General features: G+C 39.6%; 1 protein-coding gene across 13 annotated transcripts in view; it reads right to left on the reverse strand.

Moving 5' to 3' along the window:
* XYLB (xylulokinase) overlaps positions 1 to 21,326 on the reverse strand; it is a 149,427-nt gene that overhangs the window by 72,714 nt on the left and 55,387 nt on the right. The window contains exon 16 of one of the 13 annotated variants that reach the window (XR_014884128.1): positions 101 to 161. The exons of the other annotated variants lie outside the window; for them this stretch is intronic. The gene's annotated coding sequence lies outside the window, so the exon portion shown is untranslated. The remainder of the gene's footprint in view (positions 1 to 100; positions 162 to 21,326) is intronic. 13 annotated transcript variants of the gene reach the window in all.

Below are 21,326 nucleotides of genomic sequence, written 5' to 3' on the forward strand. Positions count from 1 at the left end.
CTTATCAAACCTGCTCTAACTCAACCGGGGAAAAAAAGCCAAGATTTCCTTTGCAACAATGACAAATATGGCTAATATTCTCAACATTTATGCTACTTACATAGATAAAGTCTCTACAATGATGTAGGGGAGAACAGGCGTGATTCTTCTTGCTCACCCTTCTACAAGGCAAGAATAATACCACTAAAATGAGTAGATGTGCACACACCTAAGTAAAACTGAGTAGAAGCGGTACCCATAGCCAAGACCCATATGCAACTGCTAGTCTAGGTCACCTGATGTTCTCAAGTGACAGTGTTGACTTCTAATAGCAGAAATCATTCTTCATGAGGATACCAAATTTAGCTTTTCTAAGCACTTCAGTAAAGACAACCTTTGTATTTCACAACCCGGAGCTTAAAGAGACCAAATCACCGACTCTGAAACTCCTTATAACCTAGCTCACATCAGTATGAATGTGCAAATAGCACTGACTCAAAGTCTTTATCTATTCAATGGTTTTCAAGAAAATAAACACAGAAAAATGTGCACATAAATTCCCTTTTAACATTTTGCTTTACCTTGTTACTGCAGATTACCTACAAAATACAGTCTAAGACATGCTATAGGAAACAAACCAAAAAGTTAAGATACAACTCTACTGACAATTCAACTTCATTGACTTCAGCAGCATTATGCAGGAATGAAAACTTCGGCTCATGAATGTTAAAGACTTATTTGGGAACAAGCTGATCAATAGCCGTAACAGTAGCATATACATTGACAAGCTCACAACAAGACCTCTGGAATATTTGCATTTCTTGTAGAAATTCTGCAGAGCTGCAATCGCTTATCAATTTGCTGTGATTTTTTCTTTCCTTTTTTTTTTTCTTTTCTTTTTTGAGCCATGGATCTCTATTTGACAGACTATTTTGATGAAGCCTGGGCTAAATTCCAACAGTAACGTATAAAAAAAATCCACAACTCAGCAACAGAGTTTACAGGAAGGGGTGAAAAAAAAGCAGATTTAGATCTGAAGTCTTCATAGACATACACTGAATAATTTGAAAAAATCTTTCTGTGAATGCTTTTAAGGAAAGAGGGAAGGCTAACAAGAAGAAACACTTATAATTTATTTGGTCAAATCTGAAAATGTACTTGAGGAAAAGTCCTCCCCTGAAGACAGTATTACTTGAAGTCATCCTTGCTATCTCTCTGACTTGCATAAATCCTTGGTTCTGAATTCACTCCTTACAGAAAAAATAAGTTACCATGAGCTAGTGAGATAGGAATGAGCATAATCAGAGAGCCTGAGCACCTTTCCTACAAAGAAAAATGGAGAAAGCTGGGCTTGTTCAGCCTGAAGAAGAGAAGGCTTCAGGGAAATTCACTGCAGAATTCAGTATACGAAGGGAGCTTATAAACAGGAGGGAGACCAACTCTTTATACACTCCCATAGCAATAGGACAAGGGAGAATGGTTTTAAACTAAAAGAGGGAATTTAGATTAGGTATTAGGTGGAAATTCTTTTCTTGGAGGACAGTGAGGAACTGCAACATGAAAGCTGGAACCAATGTGACAAATTAACCGATTCCCAAAAAATGTTCTGAAGTAGAACTTAGAGGAGAAACAAACTGGACAGCTGAAATCCAGCCATTACATCTACCTATTTAAAAATCTACCTACAGAGAGCTCCAAAAATGTTAAAGTCCAGAACAGATCATCTGCTTAAAAGAGGCTGCATAATTTTAACACAATTATCCCACAATTCAACCCAACACTATTTGTTGAAGACAATAATCTGAAGAGGACAGAGATTTTCAGATGAAAAATTTGAACTGACAGAGACTTATTGTGATTACTGACTGTTTTTGTATTTAATGACCTTCAAAGTTAAATATTTGCAATTTTCCCATAATTTAGGTTTTTATTTTTAAACTTCTTTTTGGTTGATCTTTGTGGCTTCAGGCTTCCAATTAAAAGATTAACATAGAACTGGGTTTCCTCTTTGTGTCTTAGCAATTACAGACTACAATTAAGCTGCATCTTATCTTTCTTTTTGATAAGTATATTAAGTTCTGCTACTCATTAAAAGGTTTATTCTCAAGACCACAAATCACTGACGCTTAGAGCCACTGGTACACTACCAGTGACTTGCAGAAATGTCTTCACCACTAAAAGAACTATCAAAAAAGAGAAGAGTCAGTTAAGAGGATTAAAAACGTCTACCCTAGAATTGTATGATGCTGCATGTAGTCAGTTTGTCTGTCCCAACACTTAGCAGGAAGGTGTCTGTGTATAAAACTGGTTGTGCAGAGACGTTATAGAGTGTCTTCCTTGGAGATCACCAAAAACCACCTGGACGTGGGACTGGGCGCTGTGCTCTGGGTAGGCCTGTGGAGTAGAGTTTGGAGCAGATGAACTTCAGAGGTCCTTTCCAACCACTTAGAATGGGTTGGAAGGGACCTTTAAAGACCACAGAGTTCCAACCTTAGCCATTCTGTGAACAACTGCTAATTCATCACAAAGAACTTTTTGTCAGAAGTCAGCCAGGTTTCTTAGGAGCATATGCAGACTTCAAAGGTGTACAGCTCTGGAACACACACTATGCAGAGTCCTGAGGAGGTCAGGTGTCCCATGTTCCCCATTTCAGGAAGCCCTGGAGTTGAGAGAGCTCATCACTAAACCATTCATCAGCGCCCACAGGAGCACTGGAAATGCAAGCTTACAAGTTTGCATTTCTCAGTTCCCTGAATTGGAGCAGAGACAGTTAGCCAAAGTCAGAAATATGCACGATAATCCCAGAAATTGGTTAAATAAATAATCATTATCTTAGGCATTTTCTACTAACTAAAAACGTTTATTTTGTTCAGTGTGCTCTCTTGCTAGCACTGCAGCACAGCTTAGCATTTCCTCAAAACATTCTGACACGTGAGAAATCCATGCTTGAACCTGAGCAAAATATACACACCCTCATGCCTACCCAATTCTGACGTGGGTAATCACCACGTGGCATTACAGACCACAAAGCAGTGTATAGCACTTACTGCTGAGTTATTCAGAAACACAAAAACACCACCGTTTCATTTTTAAGAACTATTTACTCACCTTGCAAATCTTCTAAGGGTAATAAAAAATTACACTGGCAAATCAACAGATGACACCACCCATCGAAGATAAAATGGGAAAAGCGAAGAAGGAGATAAATGAGCTGCCCAAGGTCGCACAAAATCAGTAGAACAACCAAGAATAGAACAAAGGCCCCTTCATTACTTAGATCACAAATGCATTCGATTCTGCATTAGTTAATCTGCACAGTCTGTGCATCAGGAGAAAGACATGTCCACAGGAGAAAATATAACAATAATCAGCTGCAAGTTCAGCGTTACCTAAAGCCACAGAACATAATTAAAAAGTACGGGTGCAATGATCTGACCTTGAATACTGCTTGAGGAAAGAGAGGAAAGAATATCCTACCAAGTCTTTTGTTTTTAGAGAAACCCGCAAACTTTGGGGAAAAAACATCTTCAGATAAAGATTTACAAACCAGATCTCAAATTTGCTTTGTGGCTTTCTGTTATCAAGAAGCATTAGTAAAGGACTACAAAGAACAGGAAAGAGTCAAGGTCCAAGCATTATCAAATCATTTTAGTGTTTTATTCACAAGATTTTTCAAAAGAGGTATTAAATTTTTGGTCCTCGTGAATGTTGTCCTATAAGACTTTTGCATTTAGTGCTGGTGAAGAACTTTTCTTCTTTTCTCAATATACATGTATATAAGCTACAAGTTATAAAGTACTTTCAAATAATAAAACCAGGTGATAGGAAAAGTGTACCTGCTGTCCACAGAATCATAGAATGGCTTGGGTTGGAAGGGACCTCAAGGATCATCAAGCTTCAACCCCCTGCCACATGAAGGCCCACCACCCTCCATATCTGATACTTGACCAGGCCTGCTGTTGACCAGGCTGAGAAAACCAGAAAACTCGTTTTATTTTGCTTGCTCAGAAAAGTTATGTGCACCAAGAAGGGAAGCAAATAGAGTGAGCTAGGAACACTTGCTCTTTCCTCTCCCTAAAAAACAGAAAAAACACCACTGATCCTCCATGTGTGACTCTGGTGGGTTCCTCCACTGCCCTGAGCCTCCTCCCCCCTGCACACCTGCATGCAGCACCCGAGACTCTTGTACCAGCTGAGGCTCTGAGCACTGCTAAACTCCTCCGTTATTAACAAACCTCCCGCTTTCCGAGTGGATTATCTATAAATGAATTTTGTGACCTCTGGCAGACCGGAACTAAAGAGAGAATGGAGTTTTTTCTCCTTTAACTAAGAAAATAAAGGCTATATAAAGATGAATTGAGAGAAGCAATTAATATTTCCTAATAAAAGTCATGCTGAATGCGAGAACTGCTACGTTTCTCGGTGCTTCTGAGCAGAAAGGTTCCAGGTAGCTGTTCATTCAGGGCTGGGCTCATGTAAATTGGGTGCTGTTGCCAAGCAACAATAGGTGCTAAAGGAATGAAATACAGGCTGCAGAAACCTAATAGCCTGGAGAGAACAAGAACTACAATCTGAGATTTATGGCAGATATAAAGGGAAAAGAGTCATTCTCCCACACACAAAGAACACAGATACTTTATTATAAATGTCCTTAGCATGTTTTTCTAAGGCATGATTAAGTAATAAAATCCCCGCTCCACCCCAAATCACACAGGTAATTATTTTTTTAATGTTTTGTGCATTATGCTTTCTAGAAAAAGATCTCAAGAAATTAGCTACCAAGACAAAAGATAAATTTAATCCAAAGAGCTCTTTTGCCTAAGAATAATGTCAGCTATACAGACCGTGCTGCAAATGCCAGTCAGCTCTCCACTTCACTTTATGTTTTTGTACCATGCTCATTAACATTGCAACTGATCATCAGAAATTCTCTTTAAGCTTATTAAGATTTTAAAATATTTTTAGCAAGTTAATTAGAATACATTAACAGAGCTCATCTGTGTTCACCCATCATGCATATTTTATTTTATTCAGGCAAATTGTTTTTAAATGAAATATTAGATCCAGGGAGGGTACGCTGTTGAGTATTGAACAATACAACTCCTTTGTGCTATGCTTCATTCACAAACACCCTACAAACTTCATACTGCTGGACAGGATGGAAATTTTCTGATGGCAAATTGCAGGGTATTCTTAGTGCCTTTCTTATCCCATTCCCTGGAAGCTGAGGGTGGGTAAAAAAGACCTGATGGATCCTTGTGGTGCTGAACATCATGTTCCTGCACTGTTCCCTGGGCTCAATATAAATTAAAGCCATCAGTGGGACTTCTATAGGAACCAGTGGCACTACAGTGGGAACCAAAGGAAAAGATGAGCTACTGCTATGGGGACGGAAAGAGTCCCTTCAACTCCTCACTCCGTGGTTCAACTGCCCCCATGGATTCACAGCTTTCTTTTTTTCCATTTGAGTGTCTGAAGATATTATTTTACCTTAAGGAAAGGAGCTCAGGCATGATGTGGCACAGGTTCCTAACAGGCAAAGGTGCACATGGATTTGGCAGAATAGCAAGAAAAGCTCACCGAGAACAAGCCCGAAATACACTTTGCTTAGCTAGAGTTATAAATTCTTTCCTTCAAGATGCACTAAATGTCACCAAGTTCAATCACATAAAATTAAATAACACTTTATGAGGAAAAGGGAAACAGCAAAACCTACCTTGGGGTATTTTGGGCATGCCACTTCCAGAATTTTACTCCAGTGAGACAAAATCCATCACCAGACACTGAAAAGTAACTATAATAATACTCTAATAAAGCATTCCTCAAGACCAACTATTCATTCACTCGAGCCAATCAAATACGACATGGTATATTTCAAATTGTTTCTTCAGACTCCATCTAGCTCCAAACCTTTCTTTCTAAGGATGGGTGGAGATTCACACTAATTTTACCAATAACTCTATGCGGTTACTTTCAGAAGTCTGCTTATATAAAAGGATGAACAAAGTTTGCCAACCTCACACTTGGTTCAGATTCTACACTCTCACTGCATCTCAATTAATCTAACACAGACTGCAGAGCTGGCATATTTGATTCAGACAGCAAAGAAAACATCCTTTAAAAAGCAACAGGTCTGAAGCTTTTGACGAGCGATCACAGAATTCCTATCAAAACACACATTGCAATCTCAGCCACCACACATTTCAAGATCTGCATCATTAACACTGACTTGAAGGATGTCAATAATCTCTTCCACAATCTATAAGAGTTCTTTATCTCCATGACACTTGCTTCTTTTAATTGTTTGTTATTTAGCTGTGTTTTACTCCTGTTACCTCCCCTGAGATGTTAACCTCTCCAATTCTACCAGCTGTTTTGCTACAAACCACCCCCCTACTCATCACTCTTCCTCCCACCGAGGAACCCCGAAACTGGATGTGCTTCTTCCGGTGCTTGACTGAACACATCAACCACATCAGCACAGGGGAATTTTAATCACAGCTGGGCAATTTTATGGCAAGCTCTTCCAAATGCCACAATAACTGCATCAGTGGGTAGAGTCCCTATCAAAATATCCCTGTCAATTGCACCACATACAGATAAAGCTACCCTGTCATAACCTTTTCCATTTATTTCTGCATTCATTAATCACTCAAACACCCTAAGCACGTGCTCCAGTCTACCCTTTCTCCTCAAGCTTGCCTGGGCAGAAGTTTTGCTTTATAAAGGAATTCCCTGCCTTAGCCAGAAGAGAGATCTCACCTCCCTGCCGCGGAGCTGGCAGCAGGCTGCTGCCATGGCCAATGCTGCCAACAACCCATGAGTTGACATTAACATGAACTGTGTTGGTTTATTTTGTAACATTTAAGCAGAAATATGTCCTGTCCTAGGAAAAGCATCTACCTAGAAATCAATGTGCGTTTCTAACAACATCCTAATTGCAAGAGAGTAAAGAGTAAATGAGCAATGAAGGCAAGCTGACATTTTAGCATCATTTGGAGTGACCAAAGACACTGAAATATGTTTACAATTAAAAGTATTCTCACAAAAAAAAAAAGTACAATAAAATGCAATTTAACAAAGCATATGTTCCCCACTGTCATGAGCATGCACTGCTCCTAGAAGGGAAATCACGGCTCGGCTACCCAGGCCAGCACAACATCAGCAAATCCCTATAATAACCCTCCTAGAGCTGCATCTGTAGTGCAGCCACACTCAAGCATACCAACCTCAAGAATTTAATGAGAACCTGAAATTCTCCAGTGCTTACAGAAACTTTCCTGTTAACCCAGCCATGCCCAGAACACTCTGACTGCATTACACACCCCAACTGCTGCTGACTCTCCTTCTCCTCTAGAGAAGTCCCAGCTATCTCTATTGAAGAGCTGCAAAACTCCTGGCTGTCTGTGCACAGAGAATTAATGACCAATTCTTTATGTTTTCTTCTGCCAGAAATGCTCCGCTGCCATCTAAGCATGCAATTTAACTATGCAAAAAGAAGCTGCACTGAGTGACAAAAGGCCAAGGAAATGCTTCCCCAGTCTGGGTACATCTCTGGTTACCTGAGATAGTTGATCACATACAGCTAAATACGGCATATTCTGAGTCCTACTAAATTCGATCCTTACACAAACAGCAGTCAAGAAAAAAAAAAAATGGACAAGATCATTTCCCCAATTCCTCACCTTTAACAGGTTTAAGTGGCAATAAAGGATGCAATGACTTTCCAAGGGCATGTACCTGCTTAATTATTCATCAGAAAATTGACTCGGGCACCACAGTATTAAACAGTATAATATTCAAACAAAGTAAATTAAGGGGAAAGGCAACAAAAAAGGAAAAAGAGTGATTGTGGTGAGAGAAACACTTGGGCACCCACTTCAATCTCCCTTTCAATTTCAGTACCTCTATATATGTTGCTCCAAAAGTAATGCCTCTTATTTATTTTCAGGGAAACTACAACAGATGCCAAGAACACAAGAGCACTATTAAGATAGAGCAAATTTGCAGCTACAAAACACTATTTGTCAAAATAGGCACAAACATTAGCTATTCATTTTCACCAATAATGAACAAGAAACTGCATGCCATGCTTGTAAACTTCAGCACCAATAGGGGTGTCACTGTCTCACACCTGCTATCACAGCATCACTGCAAGAAAAACGTTGCCCACACAGTCTGTCTTTCATTGCCCGAATTGATGGAGGATGCCAAATACAGACTATACAGTGGCTGCAGTGGGACAATCCAGCCAAGACTGGCAATGTGCTCCACAGTCCTGGATTGAGTTGCTCTTCACGTCATGGACTGACAGCTGCATATGGCCATCCAGAATGTGGCTTGTCTTTAACATCTCTGTCACCGCTGCTGAAACACACCACACCACCCACCGTCTCACTGTGCTCACATCCACTGTTTGGTCTCTATAAAGGTTCAGCAAGCATCAGTGAGTGTCAATGGGAGCCATTTTTTCCCGCATGGAATAATTCAATTCCACACCTTTGTCAGACTGCCCCTCTGCTGCCGTATGTCACCTGGCAACAAAATGAAATGCTGTTGGGAAGGTTCAGCCTCTACTGCCATCCCATCAACATCCAGCTCTGACATTGTGGGCCAACATCATAAAATAGGAAACGTTATTTTTGGAGCAGCCCTCATATTTCTATGAACGAAGAAAAGGTAGCAAAGTAACAAAGCAATTATCATCTATTCCTTTCAGTACTCCAACTGGGATCTTGAAACAACCTAACCATGCCCAGAGCACCCTACCAGTGTTATTTTCACCTATGTACACAAAGAAATTCCTGAAAAAAGGAAGTTTACATCTTCGTGGACAATCAAATTTTACTGCAGGTAAAACACTTGTTTAAACAAGGCCCTTATAGAATGAAAAGGCGTGGAATCTGACCCATGAATGATTCTTGTTTATTCTAAATTACGGGCCTGAAATATCTCATTAAAATAATAACAGGTTAACTGAAAGATTAACTGTAACACAAATTCTAGTTATTTCCCCATAAAACATGAATATCTCATTAAAATAAAGAGCATCAGATTTTAGTTTGGACCAAAACAAACACCTTTCCAATCAAGACATCTAGTGGATTGAATGCCTCTCGTAAGCAGGTGTCACTGTGTTATATTTTCATCCCAACTGCTGAGAATAAGCTAGAAGAAAATGACAAAGTAAATTGAACAAGAAAGTGTCTGATCTTGATGAATAATTCAATGAAGCAAGGCAACAAATACTGATTTCTTCTGGTCAAGGCAGTTTACAACTGTCCTTTACTTAGAAAAATGACCTTCTCATTGTAATTACACTTCTGACTTTGGGTACTGAATCACAGTCTCTGTCATACTTAAATTCCAGTTCCCAGTTCTGATGCTGATCTCAAAGCACTCTAATCCTACTACGTATCTAATCTTTCTTCAACAAAATAATGCGCAAGTTGCTCCAAAAGTAATGCCTCCCATTATTTCTATGGAAACTACAACAGCTGCAGAGAGCACAATAATGCTGTTTGACAGAGGAAATTCTCAGCTACTAAACACTGTTAACACACCATTCGCTATGCATCTTTGCCAGAGATGAACCAGAGCCTGCATGCCACGTTCACAACAACCTGCACCAGCAGAGGTGACTCACTGATCAACAATGATCACTTCCACCACTGCTGAAATGCAGCACCCATCACCTCACTCCTTGCATCCACTGTTTGTGTCAGCCTCTATGGGCATAACACACCAGCATTCACCTCTGACATCGTGGTGCAACATAATAAAACTCTCTGAGCAGCCCTGCTAAAGATCTTCAATTATGATTGCAGATACCCTGGTCATTGCTCTTTGACAATTTTGCTCACTTCTCTTGTGTCTTAAAAAGCATGAGGGTTATTTTTTAATAGTGCCCATAGAGTTACAGCCTGCAGAGACTCGAGCCATGGTAACTGCAGCAGGAGGTACTAATCAAGGCAGGAACAATGTCATCTGTCAGGGACAAGGCGGTGGTCAGTGGACAGCTGAATTTTTCTTACTGCAACAGTCAGAACTTGAAAGCTAAGGATTTTACGATCCACACTGCGGATTATTTGAAGTCTAACAAAAGTACATTTTATCTACTTTTCTGTCTGTTAAAAAGTATTACAGTAGATCTAGTGAGAAAGCAGGATTCAGGGCTGTTGCACTGTATTTCTGCCTTATACCACCACCATCACTGACATCTTGCATTAGATTGGACAACCTTTCTCCTCCCTTATATGTGTATAAACAAGCAGTATGAACACTAAATCCAGTGGAAATATGATTTTTAAAAGTACTTACATATCAGCAGACTATCCATACAGCCATGTAACAGAATTTACTTGGGAAAGGGCTGAGCTGGCTACCAACCTATTTCCAGAAGTACAGCTTTTATTCCTGACAATTAAAAAAATACAAAGAAAAATTCACCTGTCAGAAACAGAAGAACTCCATCAGTAGAAAGGAGGACACAGCTGGATGATCTAATGATGAGAGATCCAGGGAAATCCTACTTAGAGCTGTGGTGCAATACAGGGTATTCAGGTACTTGTGTAATTCATACCTGGCCTGTCAGTATTAGAGCTGTACACTACAAGATCATAATTCACAAAAAGCTCTTTTTGTCTTTTCTCATCTATTTCTCACTAGTTGTGCTCTATGTCTTTTTCTTGATGCACAATCCTACTGCAACCAAAGTATATACAGGAAGAAATCCAGTTTACAGTATATTGCTGATCCAGATGGAACAACAATGAATAAAGAAAAAAGAAACCAACAAATGAACCCCACCGAACTCCGTGATAAAAGATACAGTGAGTTGGACTGGCTTAAATGCAAGTAAGGGCACAGGCACTCAGGTGCATACTTTCTGTCCTCTGCAATATATCAGTATCTGCTGCTCATGAACACTCCGATTACATTAGGCCAGTTGGCAGCACTTCTTAACACCCAACAATCTAATAAAAATATATTTTTTCTCTGTGCTAGACAAATCTGCCCACCTTCAACCTCTGCTACCCATAAAACACACAATTTATTCAAGTACCTTTACTCAGAGTATAATTAACCTTTTCAATGTACAAAAGCTTCCGTGCCTCTTAAATGAACAAAGAGCTATTAATGAACAAAAATACTTTCCTGATCAAATGCTTAATACTGGTTCTGGGAATACAGAGTATATTATTACCACACATACACTGTATATTATACAGCACGTAGTTCACGTATCTCCTTCACAAAGGGTTCTGTTTCCTAAATATAACCATATTACACTGATTTTTATACACCATAAGGATACTTCAGTCAGGTCACTGTAGATTTACACTGATAATAAAAAACTGCACAACACAATCATGAAAAAGAAAAACCCTATTTGCCATAGTTTTAAGCCAAGGGATGACTTGTAAGAGGAGAGCAAGATGAATTTGATTTTATTAATTTCAAGGTTAAACTGCAAGGAACCTTAACATCACACACATAGACATAAGTTTTCAGCACACGGTCTGTGAGCCCTTGGCAGCCCATAAGGTAAGAAAAACAGGTCTGTTGTCTAGGAGACTTGAATTTTCCACACAAGAGGACCAATGCTATACTGAAAAATTTATGGAACTCACAAATGTTAAGTCTGAAGAGCAGTGACCAAGAGGAAAGAAGGTATGCGAGTTGCTCTCATCTTCCTTCCCCCAATGCTAATTTCTTACAGGGATGAAAGATCAGAATCAGACTGGAATGCTCACATTCCCCAGTGCCTCACATCTTGTTCGTGTTGTGCACTTTCCATCATAGCAAATGCTTGCTTTAGTTCTGTAATTTTAGCTGTATTTTAAATCAAAAGATGCACTGAATTTTGCAGTAGTACAACTGTTGATCACACTCTGTTTGGTAACAGAAGTCCTGTCAGATATTTAGGCTTAGTTACCAAAAACCACCTTCAGGGAGTACAAACATTTCCCCTCTGGCATCCTGTCAGTCACAGCAAATCTGTAAATAAACTGTCAAACTCCATTCCAATCATTCCTGAATCTGCAAGGGAAAAAGTAGTAAAATTGGTGCAGCTGGTTGTAGTCCCTGTAGAGCAGGGCTGATTTCACAGCTTTAATATGGTTCACTACTTCACAGCAAGTCCGATCTGATATACAGCATGAAGAAATGAGTGACACCTTTGCTAATCATTTTCTTAAACTTATCACATGTGGAGGTAATAATGGATGCAATGACTTTTCAAGGGCACGGACTGGTTAATTTTTCAACAGCAAACTGATTCAAGTTCTGCAAAATTAAAAATCCACTAAGACACATTGTAAAGGTATCTAAATTATGGAGAATCACAAGAAAAAGGAAAAACAAAGCTCCAGTCATGGGAAAGAGCATTAGACTCTCTTTTTATATCAGCAAATGGAAAGTAGGGATACAACAGCTGCAAACAAGCCAAGGACCTAACTAGAGACACTGGCTATAGCAAAGATTAATTAAATAAAATGGGAAACTATCCACTATTACCTAGAACATATTGACACCCTTGTTCTATAATTCATAACTCATGAAGTAGTTCTGAGAGATCTGGTCAAGAATTTTTCTATAAGGTTGTTGTTGGATCATGACAGCTAATCAAAGTATTTTTCAAGGCCAGAACGGAAAAGGAATAACAGGAGAAAGATCAGGAAAAGAATAGGTAAATAATATCACCCCACTGCCTATGGACTCACTTAGGATGTAAATCACCTAGTGTCGAGCTGAAAAAGATCCTGAACCAGGGTCTGCTTTATTCTACATATTTTCCTTCCCCATCAAGTTGTACAAAGTCATATAGTCTCTCTGGACCACTGAATATTTCATAAGAAGTAGAATAGCCCCAAGCAGAAGACAGACTGACTCTAACCCCAAAAGCAAAGGCACTGGCTTGATTTATGTCAAATCTAGGTTCAAGACTCAGTCCTGTTACCAGTCAGAAAAGGGATTTCAGTTGCTGTCTCCAGAAGGAGATGCATCTTTCATGATTCTTCCCAAAAGCTCCCTGAAGTGCAATTTTAATTACGAGATAGTTTCAAAACAAATTCTGAAAGCACATAATTTCGTCTGAAATAAAAATATGGGTATTTGAGTGCACACACTTCCTCATTCCCCATGTTTCGGAGACAGGCAAGCAAAACTTCTCATGGCAATAGCTGAATAAAGTAGAGGAAAGGATTAGGGTGAGTTGCTAAAGACAGTATAAGTGCAATGAGTATGAAGACAAAAAAATAATATCACCCTCTTAATTAAGGTTCACATATATTCAGCTTACTGCTGAAAAGCTGGGAAGTTGACTGGCTGGAAGGAGTACACAATGCATCATGATTTATCATATGTGCCCTGGCTTGCTGTGCACTACATGTGTCTGACATATTATAGACATGCCCACCAGGCTTACCTGCTGCTATGTCCTTTTATTATTTTCCATAAGAAACAGTGGAAACACTACTCCACATCTTCTCCTCTACCACACAGAAGCAGAAACAATTCCTGCCCTCAAGGTTGGACGTTAGGAAAAATTTCTTCTCTAAAAGAGTGGTCAGCCTCTGGAATGGGCTATCCTGGGAGGTGGTGGTTCACCATCCCTAGAGGTGTTCAATTTAGATGTTGTACTGAGGGAGATGGTTTAGTGGTGAAATATTGGTGGCAGGTGGATGGTTGGACTAAATGATCCAGGAGGTCTTCTCCAACCTCAGTGATTCCAAGAACCACCAGACTGGTTTCTTTTCTCTCCGTGTATCCAAGTATCTCACCTATGGCACAAATAAACCATCAGGAACCTGAAAACATCAGCAACTCTGGACAAGAACTTTGAACTTCTTGGTGTGCAGAGTCCTTAGCAAGTTAGAGAATTAACTACAAAAAAAAAAAATAAAAAATCTCCAGGCATAAATCTTATTTCCCCCCCAAAAAACCAAACTAGTTTATAAACCCAATCTGATAATAATCAATTCATCCTCAGAGCACCCTTAACAGATAGGAATTATCATCCTCTGTATTTTAGAGGTGAGAATCAGATAGAATAAAGCTGTTCACCTAGACGAATTGGGACTGTATGCCAAGTCTCCAGAGCATGCAAGCATCTCCTAAATCACATCACCTGTTCACTACGAACCAGAGTCAATGCTTCGCTTTAAAATCAATGAGACATCAAAATCCAGCCTGTACACTTCTTTCCATCCAAAAAAAGCAACACTGCTTCAACTTCCAATAAGAAACAAAATGGTTTATTGGATTGTCCTTCCAGTATAAGAAAAAATTTACTTTGCGTACAGCAATTTCAGCCCTAAAAGTCTGCAGTGAAATACAACGCTCTGGCAGTAAGCATAGCAAAGCACAACTCGTGACATGACATGAACCCAAAGATAACAGCTGACAGAAAGGGGACTTTGGTAAAATAATGCAATTATCCCAATGGGAGTTGCTCCAGGGCACCTGTGTTAACTCCCCTGCCAAAACAACATTTTCTACTCTCTAATGGCTTCAAATGATAAGAAAGCCTATGATGAAAGAAAGTCCACAAAGCTACACCTGCAAAGTGAAGTATTTTTAAGAAAAATACTCCAGATATAGAGACGGAAGCAATTAAAAACAAAAAAAAAAAATGTGTACTGCTGTCTTTGTTTTCACCCAAGCTGAACTTCCCCTGCAATTGAATTGCTGGCTCAATGGGCAGCTGGCTGATATCCCAACCCACGAACAGGAAGAGCTTGTCTGGGAAATCAGCACAAACCTCAGGCTTGTTTGTTTGGAAATGAGCCCACATAAACACTTGCCCACACATACAGACCAAAGTCTACAGCATATTGTGACAAAGTATTTGGACACGGTGATGAAGAATTGAAGCTCTGGATGCCCTCTTCATCTCAGTCTTGGAAAGATGGTGGAGCAAACACTCCTGGAAACCACTTCCCAACATGATGGATAAAAAGGTTTGTGGGATTAGTAAGTACACTTTCTCACATGAGGTGACAGCAATGAATGTAGTTTATCTCGGACTGTCTTCCACAATATTCTCAGTGACAACCTGACACAGTACATATTAGATAAGTGGTCAGTGAGGTGGACCGAAAAAAGGTTGACCTGCTGGCTTCAAAGGCTGTGGGACCAGCATGAAGTCCAGCCAGAAGTAACTCACCAGTGGTGTGTCTCAGGGGTCAATAATGGGAGACTGATAATACTCACAACCCCAGGTGACTGGACAGAGTGCATCCTTAGCAAATTTGCAGACCATACAAATCTGAAAGTGATTGATAAGCAAGAAGAGCGTGCTGCTGTCAGAGGGACTTCGACGGGCTGAAGCAGTGGGTCAGCAGGAACCTCATGAAGTTCAACAAATAGAAGAACAAAGTCCTCTACTCAGGGAGGAACAACCCCATGCACCAGTACAGGCTGAGAGCCAACTGACTGGAGGCCACTAATTGGAAAGCTGCTTGGCTGAAGATGACCTGAGGATAGAGGTGTCCAAGATAAATATAGTCCAGATATGTGTCCTTGCAGGAAAGAAGGCCAAGAACATCCTGGATTACATTAAGAAGTGTTACCAGCATGTCAAGAGAGCACTGCACAGCATAGATGAGACACTTGGAATGCTGGGTCCAGTCCTGGGGAAGGGCACAAGAGAGACATAGACATACTGAGCAAGTCCAGCAAAGCGCCATGAAGACCACTAAGGGTCTGGAACATCTGACATATGAGGAAAGGCTGAGAGGGCTGGGAGCGTTCAGCCTGGGGAAGAGAAGGTTCTTGAGGAATCTTGTCCACTGTATCAATACTTCTGGAGGATGGGGGATGGCATACGTCAAGACAACAAAACCAGATTCTTCTCAGTGTTGCCCAGTGACAGGATAAATGGCAATGGCCACAAAGTGAAATACAAAAAATTCCTTTTAAAGATGTAAAGTGTTTTTATGACTGGTAAATAAACTCTTGAGAACATGAAAATTCTCTGTAGAGTGGAAACTTGTGAAGCTAGCCATCTCATTTTGTAAGAACCTAGCCCCAGGTAAGACATCTGATTTCAATGGTAACTAGATGAGACTCGTGTGTCTTTGCAACTAGTAAACATCTAGTCATAAAGATTTAAACAAACAACTGACCTGCCTAAAGCTTCAGATCCCAATATTGGCTAATTTGTAATTACAGAATAGAAATAATTTTCTATTCCCTACTAGACTCTCCATTCTTTTCAAGTTTCCCAAATAACATTTCATCAGAAAACAGTACATCCTAGCAAGCAAAATAGAGTGTTTCTTCAGAAAGGCAAAGAAGGACAGAATACATAGCCAGGACATGACTAAACTAATTTTGAAAACCTCCTGAATTTAAAGTGCCTGGTATTTAACACTCTGATAACTGCAGGGAGGTGTCCATAGCCTTGTAAGGAGGAAAGAAAAGGAAGCACTGGGCTACTGCTGAGAAACAGACAGATGGACAGATTTACTTGACATGCTCCCTGGAAGCCCTGCAGGCTTCATCAGCGGTGCTTGTAAGGCCTTTGAAGTGTAGCTGTTGCACAGCTTGTAAGTCCCTTCCTCTGGAGCTACCCGACGTTGTGGTGTTATAAGCTACTTAAGCTCCTTACTCCAGATCTGAGCAAACAGCTTGACGCACTTACAAGCTTCACTCCCTCTTATTCTGAAGATTTTAAGCTGCTTAGCTTACCGTCTTCAACTTCCAAATTCCTACAACCAAATCCTAACCAGGCACCATGCATCCACTGTTATCAGCCCGATCCTCCTCTTTGCTTGGGATTCTGACTCTCTTATGCCAACTCAACAATAGAACCAAATGCACTTTTATCAACTTTGCCCTTAAGAAGTCACAGCCAATATGTGAATGCCTATTGTTCAGCAACTGTCACTTTGCATTTCCAGTATCCACAGCTTTACTGTAAACCAATCAGGCTTTCTATCCTAACAAAGCCTTCCGTTGAGGAAGTCTATTAAATATTTTTGTTACGAGTTTCAAAAAATCTGCACAGGCATAACTTTGTTCTCAGAAATGCGAGCTTTTACTGTTAATTTTAGATTCAGTAGGATCTGCAGAAGCTATGGAAGAAAGACTGCCCATAAAGCAAAGTTGAGTTTCATCTAAATCAAATTGGTAGCAGACTACTGGCATTTACAGTTAATAATGTTACAGGAGAACCTTTAAACTAAGAAGTGCACTAAAGGCTGGCACGGATGGACATGACACATTCTCTAAGACTGAAATCATTATAACTTTGTATCCATAAATAAAAGATAGGACAGATATTAATAAATCTGAATAAGAAACTATAAAAAGTAATTCCATTTTAAGTGCCACTACACAGATACTAGAAATCAGAAAAATAAAACAGAAAACCTTTAAGTATCTAGTTTTCAATGAGGATATGGACAGAAGCAGCATAGTAGTGAAAGGCATAGAATCATTACAATAGCATAAGATAAAAGAACAATTCATACTGCAATTTATATTGCAAAGATACAGAAAATCACAGAAGCTGGAGCTTTGCACTAATGAAAATTTGAAGTCAGAGCAGACGAACAATTATACTATCTTGTAACATAATCATAGAGGGACTACGGTTATTCCCTTATGAGGTAGGACAAACACCACATTCAGATACACATGGTATATATGTTATGTATGCTACAGCTACTCAAAAATCTAAAAGAAAAAGAGCAACTCTTGACCTGTCTCATGTTAAGCAAAAAATACATGGGTTCAGAAAGTTACTACTGATGACACTGCAATAGATACCGCAGAGTGTTTAGATACTTTGGTCTAGGTAGAGCCAATGAATCAAAATAAGTAAATAAATAAAATAAAAATCCACAATAGGATTATAATATTTCAGTGAAGTGGAGTAACACAAGAAGGAGAAAGCATATTAAAAATAAATTAAAGGCAGCAGCCAAAAGCCTAAAATGCTCACAAAGCAACAGACTATTCAAGAATACCATATGAGGAAGCTCTTAATTTGAGATGCTGGAGGGCCTGTCCCAGGTTGAGATGTCAACATAGGAGGCATAAGAGCAAACCAATTAAATGCATAAGGAGAAATAGATAAGACCTGATGTTATCCATGTAAAAGTTGCATAGGAATCAAGTGTAAAAATGTTAAAATGCTACCTGTAGAAATAGAACCTATTACTTAAACCCTTGTACCTTAGTAGCAAAGGCATTTACTGATGACAAGCATGATGCCAGTTATTAAAAAGTTCTCCAGGTTGGATCCGTGTGCTTTCAATAATGGAAATCTATACTATGTAAAACCAGAATCATTAGACACTTAAATGAAGGTGATGTAAAGGAGAAGATTCAGGGTCTGTAATGGAAAGCCCCACCAAACCAAATACATGAACACCCAACAGGCTCTTGAGTACTACCTTTGAGCAAAGAGTGGCAAATTCTAACAATATCATAAAAAAATTAGTCCAATACCCTAAAATTTAAAAAGTAAGTCCAACATGGACATTTTTATAAGAGGAATAAAACCAACAGAAAACAGTATTGTGCCTTCTCTTAAATGCAAGATTAGCCTTTGTTTGAATAATTAGTGCAATTGCTAGTCCTAATATCTCAAAAAGAATATAAAAATGGAAACTATAGAGAGAGGGGCAACAAAGTGGACTGAAGGCATGAGACAGATTCCAAAAAGACATGAGTAAACCTTGACTATAACTCTTCAGTCAAGAAAAGAGATGGTTAAAGGGATCCCAGAAGGAAGCCAGAAGAGCAAAGCATTTAAGGAGATAAATAGGGAAAAGCTATTCATTGTTTCTCATGGTAGAAAGTTATGGAGAAGCAATTGAAATTACAAACAAAAAATTGGGACTTCTCACACAATGCACAGCACAACTGAAGTGCTCAGTGCTACAGGATACCATAGCTGCCAGAAATCTACATGTTTTTAAAAAGCAATTAGAGAAGTCCATGGGAAAAAGCATGTCAACAATCATTAAATGAAAAACCTCAGGCTCAGGAAGCTGCTGAACTGAAGAGAGGTGGAAGCTGGGAGGATACAATAGCTGTTGAAGCCTTCCTCACCTGTTAGAGATTGCCACTGACTCGAGTTTCCCCTCAGATTTCTGCCACTTTGAAATGAAAGTCTGAAAATCAGTTCAAATCAGAGCTGGTCCGAAGTCACTCTCAATGGGGAAAATAAAGTTGGCACATTTTTCCTTTCACCATCACAGAGCACATGAAAGTACTTTACACTGAGTGTTTAAAAACTCCAACATCAAGCCAACAAGTAAGGCTGACTCAAATCTTACAAAAGATATTTGATTGCACCATGTCTAAATTTCAAAGTATAAGCGTTTTCCCCATGAACATTTTTGTTTTAAAAGTTATGAGAAAGCAAGCCTGACAACCTTTATTATATTTATCATAATTTTGGAGATCGCAACAATCTTGATCTTTTCTTCCCACACCCTAATGCAATTTTAGATTCATCTTCTCTGTCTAACCAAGAGACAATGTGAACTGAAAGCCTGTACTTCAGCCCCAAGACTTTCAGTCCATAATATCCTACTCAAAGGGCAGCTGGTCAAAATGCAGCTTCGCCTTTTTCCACCATCACAAAGGGCATAACACAATGAAGCTAAAAGAGAAAGCATTCTCTATTTGTCAGAAGTAATTAAGCATGTCACTGACTTTCTGTAAAACTCAGGAGCCATCTGGGAAAAGAGCAGTATGTTTCCTCATCCAACTGAGTGACAAGGTCAGAGCATCCCTCACTTTCTTGGTTGCATCTTCATCACTGACTCTGTTCATCATGCTGTAAATTAATCTGTAAAAATTTGGATAGAGTACCTACAGTAATTAGCTCTATCTGTCCAAATGAGGCAAAATGAAATGGGGTGGCAGCTGAGGGCTCCAATCGGCTCATGGATGCTGAATGACAGAACTAGGTCAATATACCAACTTGATTCAGAAAGAGAACAACGTAAAATTAGCCTTGTGCCTAGCTACACTTGAGACAATATTTTAAGACCTTCAGTTACCAGAAGGCCAGTACTGAAATGCTTTATACTTTTATTCCTCTTTGGGAAAATCTAGGTTTGTATATCCAACTAGAAACCCTCATCTACTGATGTATGGACATTGTTCACAATCTCCTGTCATGCAGCTAGCTCAGCAAAGAACACCTCAAAAGTCTTCCGTAGGTTAGATGTTGGGAGGAAATTCTTTACTTAGAAAATGGTGAAGCAGTAGAACAGGTTGCCCAGGTAAGCTGCTCCAACCCTGGAGGCATTCAAAGCTAGGCTGGACAGGACCTTGAGCAGCCTGATCTGGTGTGTGGCAACGCTGCCCATGGCAGGGGGTTGGAAGCAGATGGGTTTTTAAGTCTCTTCCAACATAAGCCATTCTATGATTCCCCAATGCCTCCTCTTCTTCAGGCTAACTAACCTCACCTTCACCATCTTCTCTGCTCAGGGAAGCTCCCTCTAGCTCTCGACCACTTTGGTAGCCCTATGCTGCACTTGCTACAGTTTACTGATGCTTTTCTTGGATTAAGTGTCTCAAAAGTAAGTGCCGTACTCCAAATGTGATCTAACACACACACAATAAAAAAAAGTTAATCACCTTCTTCAACAGGCTGGCTGTGATGCTGCTTACAATCCACAAGCCACCAGCCTTCATTGCTACAAAGACACACCGCTCATTTTTGTCTACTGTCCAGGTTCCTTTCAGCAATTTCCCCAGGGCCTCTTATCAGTACAGGGAGTTCATGTGCCCCAAGTGCAAGATCCCTCATTTTTCTCTACTGAATTTGCTGAGGCTCCTGACAAACCATTCTTCTGTTTAACACACAACTTACACGATACATTCAAGTCACAAGCATGAGCTTCTCATCATCATATCAGAAGATAATCCTGAAGATAGAGCTGAATGTGTAAAACAGGATTAAGTGTAGATAGGATGAAGTAGGATGATGCACAGCTCGCCTCTGGGTCACACAGAGGCGCACAGGAGGCACTGGGTCAAAAATGACACGACTCAGTTTTCTTGGTGGTTTGTTTTCATTTGGATTTTTTGTTGTTGTTGGGTTTTTTTGAGCCTAGAAGTCATGCATTAGTAAGTGTGAAGAAAGAGTTGCCGCTAATCTGAGGATGCTTGTATTTAAATCGGTATATGGATTATGAACCAAGCATGTCCCAAGGTAAAATAATTTCTGCTTCAGAATGGCAGGACACACATGTAGCATAAAAAAACAACCTCAGAAGCTTTAAAAAATAGCCCTCTTAATTTTTTTTTTTTAAAAAAAAAGCTCCTGAACAACTTCCCCAAGGTTATTTATTAAAATTATTACTATCATTCAC

Source organism: Meleagris gallopavo, chromosome 6 (genome assembly GCF_905368555.1).
Source record: "Meleagris gallopavo chromosome 6, MGAL_WU_HG_1.1, whole genome shotgun sequence".
In the NCBI taxonomy this organism is placed as follows: Eukaryota; Metazoa; Chordata; class Aves; order Galliformes; family Phasianidae; genus Meleagris; species Meleagris gallopavo.